Source organism: Rattus norvegicus, chromosome 1 (genome assembly GCF_021556685.1).
Source record: "Rattus norvegicus strain SHRSP/BbbUtx chromosome 1, alternate assembly SHRSP_T2T, whole genome shotgun sequence".
In the NCBI taxonomy this organism is placed as follows: domain Eukaryota; kingdom Metazoa; phylum Chordata; class Mammalia; order Rodentia; family Muridae; genus Rattus; species Rattus norvegicus.
The window spans coordinates 71960188-71970142 of record NC_141534.1 but is presented as its reverse complement, the minus strand read 5'-3'; the positions used below and the strand labels follow the sequence as shown (position 1 = coordinate 71970142).

The 9955-nt window shown below is 37.4% G+C and overlaps 1 non-coding gene and 1 pseudogene across 1 annotated transcript; one reads left to right on the top strand and one right to left on the bottom strand.

Moving 5' to 3' along the window:
- Window positions 1–2143: 2143 nt before the first annotated feature.
- On the bottom strand, window positions 2144–3269 carry LOC134484190 (zinc finger protein 54-like; annotated as a pseudogene).
- An 18-nt stretch (window positions 3270–3287) lies between these two features.
- Trnar-ccu1 (transfer RNA arginine (anticodon CCU) 1) lies at window positions 3288–3360 on the top strand. The gene has a single exon. It is a non-coding gene; the product is annotated as a tRNA-Arg (tRNA).
- Window positions 3361–9955: the final 6595 nt, after the last annotated feature.

The following is a 9955-nucleotide window of genomic DNA, read 5'->3' as shown; positions in this document are numbered from 1 at the left end:
ATATCCATCAACTGACACATGTGAAAATGAAAATGTAATATTCATCTATAAAGATATGTTATTCATCTATACATAAAAATTAAAGTTTGGGGGTTGGGGATTTAGCTCAGTGGTAGAGCGCATGCCTAGCAAGCGCAAGGCCCTGGGTTTGGTCCCCAGCTCTGAAAAAAAATTAAAATTTGGATATATGGTGTCTTCTTAGGAATTCCTTCTCATGGAGGCACCCCAAACAAGACAGGCCATTCCTAGAGCTCTTTCATGACTATCCTATGCACATGGTGTTTACTGAAGACAGTTTGGTTACAAGATAGACAGAGAGCAATTGTGAACTTAACAGAAAACTCTCCCAACTGACTAACTTTTGTAGCACTGCAAGGTCTTCTGCAGGCTTCTGGAAGTAAAATGATGTCATGATCTTATATACCCCTGGACCATGCATCCTACAGAATGAAAGTACTAGCCAAGATGTGTGCACTGATGCAATTCTGGCACTACTGTATATAGGCATAATTGACCTCTCTTTTGAATGGATTTGAGGCCTGATCCATAGAGAAATTCATACAGTGATAATTCCAAGCCTTTCAGTTTGTGCCACTCTCTAGCATTGTGAAGGACAACTACTCTTACCGTAGGAGGTGGGTAAAGCAAGGACCCATACTGTTGAGAAAGTACTAAGAATAAGTAACTGTGTAAGACTAGGGCAATTACGATTTCATCATGGCTGATGAAGGGTTTCAGAGTCTGCATTAACTCCATGAAGTTATAATGGCTATCAGTAGCAGCTATTTTATTTAATTTTAGAATGTAGAGTAATACTTCCCCATCAGTACCTCAAAAGGAATTCCTGCATGCCTGCCGGATTGCCTTTCAATGTTTCTTTCTTTCTTCCTTTCTTCTTTTCTTTTCCTTCTTTCCTTCCCTCCTCCTCCTCTTCTTCTAACTTTCTTTATCTTTTTTCTTTTATCCTCTCCTTTTCTTTTTTTGAGACTGGGGTTTCCGTGTTTAACCTTGACTAACATGGAATTTGTCAACAAGGCTAGCATCAAACTCAAAGAAATGCACCTAACCTCTTTGTCCAGATTATTAGAATGAAAGGCATACATCACTATATCCTAAGCCTTTGAGGATTTCTAAGCTGTATGTCAGCATATCAGTGACGGAACATGCAAAATCTGTCTCTTTACACCTAGTCTCCTTTTTGGTATTTGTAAAGACTTACTTTAGTATGAATATTTTGAAGGTGAGTGAAAGATGAGAACTTATTACAACATTTTCTTTGATGATGAATTTTCTTTTATGTTTGCAATTTCAGCACTACTTTGTAAAGCATTTGTTAAATACAATAATTTTGGGAGGGGTTGTAATTTCCAGTGAACACCAAGCCATGGTTATTATATATAATATACTGTCACACGGTTTCTCAGAGGTATGGACTTTGTGTTGTAGAGCAGAATTAGAGTCTTCATATTTTTTTTTACATTTTTATGTTGCTACAGAGTCTATGTAGTCCTGGCAGTCCTGGAACTCCAATGTAGGCCAGGATGGACCTGGATTCACAGTGATCTTCTTGGATATGTCTCCATACATGATTAAAGGCACATACCATCTTGTCTGGCATTATTATGAATGGTTGAATACTGAATAAGCTAAATGTTTTTCTTTCAGTTTTTCCCAGGGATGGGAGAGAAGGCTCCATGGTAAAGAGTAATTGTTGCTCTTTCAAAGAACTGGGGTTCAATTTCCAATGTATAAAAAGGGATACATAACTGTCTATAGTGCCAACTTCAGGGGATCTGATGCACACTTTTTGTTTCTACCTATACCAGGCATACATGATATACTTGCAGGCCAGGCACTCATACATATTAAAGAAAATGAAAAGCTTTTCCCAAAGTCATATTTACAGATTTTTATTTTAATATAAACTTTCTTACATTTTTTAAGATTTAAATCTTTAGTATAAGCATTCACAAGCTAGTTATCCTCATTTTTTCTATTACTCACATTGTGATTTGTAAGCAGGTTATGCCAGACAATGGGTATAACATGTTACAATGGATAGAATGGTATGTTTTTCTCCAGTATGAACTTTCTGATTTCTTCTAGGGTTTGAAAGGTAGATAATGGAACCATCAGGTTTTTTTTATTTGTAAGATTTCTCCCCAATATGAATTTTTATGTCCTCTAAGAGTTAGTGCTTAGTAAAAGATTTGTCACATCCCATACATCTATAAGACCTCTCACAAGTATGAACTTTCTGATGTGTTCAAAGATTTGAGGCCTGAGTAAAAGATTTGTCACATTTCCAACATTTATAAGGCTTATCTCTCCAGTATAATTTTCTGCTGTTCTCTAAGAAGTGAGTGCTTAGTAAAAGATTTGACATATTTCATACATCTGCAAGGTCTCTCACCAGTATAAACTCTGATGTGATTGAAGATTTAAAGCCTGCGTATAGGATTTATCACATTCCATACATTTGCAAGGTTTCTTCTCATTATGTATTTTCTGATGCATTGAAGAGTTGATCACTTAGTAAAAGACTTGCCACATTCCTTACATATGTAAGGTCTCTCTCCAGTATGAACTCTGCATATGTTCTAATAAGATAAAGCTGGGTAGAGGGTTTGTTACATTCTCTAAATCTGTAGGGTTTCTCTTCAGTATGAACACTATGATGTCTTTGAAGATGTGATCACTTGTTAAAACATTTGTCACATTCCCTACATTTGTAGGGTTTCTCTCAAGTATGAATTTTCTGGTGAGTTTTAAGAGTTGAGTTTATAGTAAAGGGTTTATCACATACCTCACATTTGTAAGGCTTCCCACCCATGTGGATTCTGTGATGCCTTTTTAAGATGTGATAATTCAAAAACGGACTTATCACATTCTTTGCATTCATGATATATCTCAGGAGAATGAGTTTTCTGATGCCATCTTAATGAAGTACAGTGGGCAAAGGATCTGTCACAGTCCTTACATTTGTAAGGCTTCTCTCCAGTATGCCTTTTCTGATGGCTCTTAAGTCCTGACAACTGATGACTCTTTGCACATTCTGTGCATTTGAAAAGTGTCTCTCCAGTATTAAGTCTTTGATGTGTTTTAAGATTTATGCACTTGTTAAAGGATTTGTCATAAACATTGCTCTTGCAGGGTTTCTCTCCAGTATGAATTCTCTGATGTATACTGAGGCTTGAGGCGGTACTGAAGTATTTCCTACAGTGCCCACACTGATATGGTTTCTCTCTAGTGTATATTATTTGTTGCATGAAACTTTATGTAGGTGGGCCCCAGTGGCCTAATGGATAAGGCACTGGCCTCCTAAGCCAGGGATTGTGGGTTCGAGTCCCACCTGGGGTAGAAGAGCCTGCTTTTGGGGTTGGGGATTTAGCTCAGCATTAGAGCGCTTGCCTAGCAAGCGCAAGGCCCTGGGTTCGGTCCCCAGCTCCAAAAAAAAAAAAAAAAAAAAAAAAAAAAAAAAAAAAAAAAAAAAAGAAACTTTATGTAGAACTGAAATCATCATCATATTCTTCCTGTCTCTGCTCCTTCTTTTCAGGGTAGCATTTTTTTTTTTTGGTTCTTTTTTTTTTTTTTGGAGCTGGGGACCGAACCCAGGGCCTTGCACTTCCTAGGTAAGCGCTCTACCACTGAGCTAAATCCCCAGCCCCAGCATTTTTGATCTTGACAAATTTTGTAACACAAATATAAAGATTTCATTCAATGCACAGAAACGGAACATTCTTCTCCAGTGTGCATGCTTTTATGTTCATCTAGATTTGACGAGTCAATAGAGACATCCCTGTCATTAAAGCATGTATAATTATTAGATGTTTCTGTAGTGTCACTTGTTTTATTTATTTTTTTTCTTTTTTCCGGGGCTGGGGACCGAACCCAGGACCTTGCGCTTCCTAGGTAACTGAGCCAAATCCCCAACCCCATGTCACTTGTTTTATAAGGTGCACAGTTGAAGGGATCTTGAAGCGTTGTGCCAAGCTCATTACATTGACAAGACTCTTTTTCAGTTTTCACATGTTGATAGTATTGCATACAGAAGTAAGTACAATTCAGATTAATAGGGCTTGTTCCCAGATTACACACATGACAAATTACTAAGTTCTCTTTTAAGATAATTCAGTCTGCAACTATTTAGAAAAGAACTCCCAGCAGCTGACACTTTTCATTCATTGTAACTGTATGGATTCTCACTAAAACAGCATGCCAGACTTCAAGGTCAGTGATTTCTAATACACATCTGATCTTTATTGAAAGTGTCTAACTTGGCACAAGATGGAACAAATAAGGGAGTGTAATTAGTTAGATTTGTGATGAAGTTCACACAGTGATTATATTTATAACACACGTCCCTATTTTAAATACTTTTCCTCAGAAATGGAAGAAGATTTTAATCCAATCCAGGCTCACAATGTTTGCACTTCTTAATATATAGCAACGAACATTACTGTTTTGGAAGCCTATTTCCTTTCAAGATTGAAGGCTTAATGAAAAACATCAAAATTTTTTAATCTACCAAACAGCATTAGATTCTTCAAGAGGAATGGATACAAACCAAATATTATGCTTTATATTCAAGGCTTTATACCACTAGAGGCAGGGTTTTCACAAGCAGCTATTGCTTATATCTTTTCCTACATTATATGTGCTGTACATACTGCTCTGTTTCCTAACTTTCCATATATGGCTATTCTCAAAACTATTCTGTACACCAGCTCTTAAGATTATTTTAAAGAAGGATGTCTATGTAAGGAAAGCAATTACAGAATAATCCTATTTCATGAACTCACATTAAACTTATAGTTTATAAAGTTATTCCAATCTGATCCCAGCATTGTCAAGTAAAATGACAGGTTGTACTAGTATTAAGATCCCATAATGTAGGTTTAATTAATCACAATACCTTCTAAGAGTTACAGCAGGCAGGATGCATAGTGAGGACAAGAGACTGTAGTAAGTGCAATGATCAGGAATCCTTGCAAGGAGAATTGAATACAGCAAAAGCAATTTCAGTCTTTTGCTTTCTCTTTCACTCGAATCCTTCACTATTGTCCTGCTCTCCCTGGTTTCAATTACTACATATTCACTTGCACTCCCTGGTTTCGGTTACTACATTTTCTCCACCTTCCACAGCAATGTCATTGGCTCCAGACAGATGATCAGGCCTACAGCATACAATAATCCAGTGAGGCAATAATTCTGTGAGGAAACCCACAATCTATGATAGAATTCTTAGAAACAGTACAGATGTCTAAGACAGTACTGTGCTCAATACATGATAAGAACAAAGTAGAAGAATCTAGGAATGAATTCCCAATTATTATTTCCAGTCAGCATCTCTAGCATATTCTGGGAGAATTTTCAGTTTACATACCTTAAGTTTATTGTATAACTGAAACAATGTCAATTGCAATGATGGTTACGGAGCTTGAGGATATGGTTGGAAAGAATATGTGTGACTGAATTTCTGAATGCAACCTTGAATCAAAATCAATAGTTTATGACAACTCTAAATGGAAAATGAAAAGAAAAACCTAAATACTATGAAAATTTTGTTTTTCCTTGCTTATTCTTCGTAAACTTCACATCATGCATCCCAAATTCCACACATTTCCTGGTCCTTCCATATCTGCCTGCCACCTTTGTAACCTTCCCCACAAAAGAAAATAAAAAATTAAAATTAAGAAAAAAATTTGCCATCCCTCAAGGCAAGAACCTGGTATTATATCAGCTGCAGCCTTTTCTCACACCTGCAACCATGTTCCTGCACCAGTGCTGCTGTGCATGTCCTAGTTCACTCCTCCATCATATCTTTGTCACAGTAGCACTGGAAACTGTGGTATATTGCACTGTACACTCTTTTGACCAAACAGCTTTCCTTGCAAATGTTTGTTCCAATGAGTTATTGGTCTGGTTCTAGGCTTCTGGCCTCTTTTACACCACCAATACTGGACCCTCGGGAAGACCCTTCTTGGATATCCTGCTCTTGCCATAAATCACGAAGATCCCGTTGCTTTGGTTCAGAAGGAGAGGCACCTTCACGTAACCCAGCAGGGCATAGATAGGGTAGACGTTGTGGTGGCTGAATAAACGTCCTAGAACTGGTCCCAGATGGAAGCTGAGCTGGGTTGTCTACAAGCTCTCCTACAGCCGTGCAATCAGGGCCAGCTCTCTCATGCTGCCTAGATGAGGGGATAGGCCAGCTCTCCCATCCCAAATCACACCTCGTACCACCATGTGGTGGCTGGTGAGAGGCAGAATCACCTCAGCATAACCCTCACACATCAACATGACCTCAGGCAACAGCCTAGACCACAGATACCCCCATGGCCTTTTGGGCAACATGGGACAGAGACATCTACACAGACCATGGTGCCAGTAGACCCAAGGACCAAGACATGGCCCTAGGCAGTGGTGACATGGTCTGGACATCACCATGGCCTCAGAGGGTAGCACAGGACTCTCATATGTGGCTATTTTTCACTGTGCTTGAGTTTTCAGTTCCAGTACATCTTCATAGAACACAAACCACTATGCTTCTCTCTGTCCCCAGTCTCTCCACCATATATGTGATCAAAGTAGTAGCACCTTCTGGCTGTCTTCTGCTAGAATGAACAGGTGAACCTCTTGAAAAAATTTTTTTCACTACCAAACTTTGCGTACTCTTCTGTTTTTATCTCCATGACAGCTTAATAGTGAGGTTTCAACCTATAAAGTCAGTACTTACAATGAATGAGTTAGGAATTGTATAAGAAAAATGTCTTTACCAAGAGATATTGCTGTAATTCTCCAACATCACATCTATGTAAAAAGTCCTTTGAGCCCAGCCCAGGCATTTCCACTACTCCTGGGAGAAGCACACAAAAACATCCCAGAATGTCAACAGACCCTGAAATAAAAATTGCAGTTTGACTACGTGCTACAGGGTAGAATGAATTTTTTTTAGATATAAGGAAACAGGGTGCATATAATTAAAGACAATTATCATCAAAAGCATAGAAAAATTAAAAAAAATAAATAAAAGCATGATTTCCAATATGGTTACATTCTAGAATGAATGTTCTAACTCTGTGAAAACAGGACAACACAACAGTTTTACAAACAGTTACACATGAAACAGGACACACATTTAAGGTCTGGACACGGTCATCTATCTGTTATAGATGGTATTTTTATGTCCCAACGGATCACAGTATACATATCTCAGACATTTCTTGATATCGACATGTGTTCTTAATATTTTTGCTAAAGATCATGCTAAAATACAGATGCTGAATAATTCTGTCTGTATTTGGCCTTATATAACTCGATTCTAACAGGTTCAGGTATAAGTTTTAAACTCTAGGTACAGTGCCACACCATTAAATACAAAGGGGTAGGTGTAGAAGGGAGAATTTATGATTGACTTTTAGGCAAAGAATTGTGGTTTTATGTGACAGTAGCAAGGATTATAGTAATACTACATACTGAAAATGTAACTATAACTTATAAAAATTAAGTGGTCTGCTCAATTAATTTTATGAGGATATTTTGTCTAGTAACAAGGAAATAGAAAATTTTCATTAGCTACATTTAATATAATCTAATTTCTCCTAAGAATATACAAGGTCTGCTTTAGACAAATAACTTCAGAACAGTGCTTCTGCAGGGTAGTCTTGGAAAACCTACATGCAAGCAGAAAGTAACTAGAACGAGGATATCATATGGGATAATCTCTGCATCAAATGTACATTTATCAGTCTATGCTTACAAGACATTTTTATTGATGCATTCCACATAACTCTATATGATAAGTCCAAGGCCAAGTGATGCTGCACAGTGTGATGGAGTGGGGCGACAAAAAAAAATACTGATCTCTCTACTATGGAAAGTTACCAGTAAGCCTCCTAGTCAAGTGAGTGATTCTCCTAAGACAAACAGAAGTGAGGTGCCAACAAACATGTGGACACCATCATGATATTAAACACCAAAGGAAAATACAAGTAGACTACAATCTGAGTCTACACTCAACAACATCAGTTTCATGGCACAATTAAGTCACATATGCCTGCTATGAAGATAATGACCACAAGTTATGAAAGAGGATATAAAGCTAATTGCTTTTCTTCTTCTAATACTGTCACAAAGTTTTTGGGTTTGAGTGGTGGGTCAGTTTATCAAGACATATGTGATAGTGAAACATAAAATCATATCTGAGGCCCCAGAGCTTCTGCTCTGAGTCTGGTGAATTATAGTTTGTGATTTTGTTGGTCTATTTGCAACAATTTCAAAATAAAATTTAAAAAATTATCAGAAGCAGAAAATTAAAGGCTTGTAATGTATCCAACTATAACATTTTTAGAAATAGACTGGACATGACTACTGACCTGGGACATGTTTGCTGGACAATCAGTCATTTCATTCTGTGTCTCTTCTTTGATTTTTCTCTTTGAGGAATGAATAAATAGCTGGCTGGTGGCCCTTTAATATCAAGGAGTCAAACAGGAAAAGTAAAATTAATAGTGAATGTTGTTAAAAAAAAAAAAACAATGTGAGATCACATGAAAAGACTCAAGCAACAGAATACTAACTGGTGTCTGGTCGGTGATCCCAAAGCCAGGAGAGCATGGAAAGACATTTAAAACTTGGAGAAAGGGCTGGAGAGATGACTCAGCAGTTAAGAGCACCCGACTGCTCTTCCAGAGGTCATGAGTTCAATTCCCAGCAACCACATGGTGGCTCACAACCATCTGTAAAGAGATGTGTGTATCTTCTGGTGTATCTGAAGACAGCTACAGTGTACTTATATATAATAAAACTTGGAGAAAAAAGTCACCATCAAGCATATGGTTACACTCAGAAAAACACTCTCTCAAAATTGATGGAGTCATAAGTGCAAGTGAAGATAGTCACAAATTAGCACAATTCATATTATAAAGCAGCATGTACATACATGGGAGAAATAGAGGGATTACCTATGAGAGCATGGGAAACAGTACAATTAATGTGAAGAATAGATAAAAACACGAGAACTGGGAAATAATCCTCCATGCTCAAGACAGCAAACCACTCTTTCTCACAGAAGAAGAAGAAGAAGAAGAAGAAGAAGAAGAAGAAGAAGAAGAAGAAGAAGAAGAAGAAGAAGAAGAAGAAGAAGAAGAGGAGGAAGGGGAAGGGGAATGGGAAGGGGAAGGGGAAGGGGAAGAAGAATACTATAAATAATCCAACCAGCAATAACAAAAACAAAATCCCAGGGAATATAAATTCTACACAAAATACCCATAGCCATTCTTGAAATCAATATGGAGAATCCTCAATTAAATAAACAAATCCTCACATTAAATAAATCTAGCACATGACTCAGCTCTTCCACTCCTCGGCATATGCTCAAAGATCTCAACATCCTACTCCACAGAGACGTGCTCAACATTGTCCACTGCTGCTATATTCATAATAGGTACAAAATGGAAAAAACAGAAAAGTCCTCCAACTGAGAAGTAAAAGTGTATATATGCAGTATAAAATATTGAGCTGTAAAAAATTTAAATCATGGGTTCTACAGGTAAATGGATGGACTTAGAACAGATCTGAGTGGAGTAACCCAGACCCAGAAAGAGAGACATTGCTTGTTCTCTCTCATAGGAAGTTCGTAGCTCCAAACCTTCACGTGTGAGTTCACAATCTAGAGTAACTGCAGAAACCAGAAAAGTAAAACATGGATCATGGGTAGGAGGTGAGGAGTAATAGACAGTGGTAATAGAGTAAGAATGATTCAAAGGATGAAATGGAAAATGTATAAGAGAGCTTTCCTTATACAGAAGGGAAAAATAAAAACATTTAAGAAGGATAAAAATAACAGTAAAGATGTCTAAATTTTCATAAGGAAACATAATATTCTCCATCTACCATAAAATGCCTAACATTCATATAAAACTATGAATGCTTATAGATTTGGAGTGTAAAG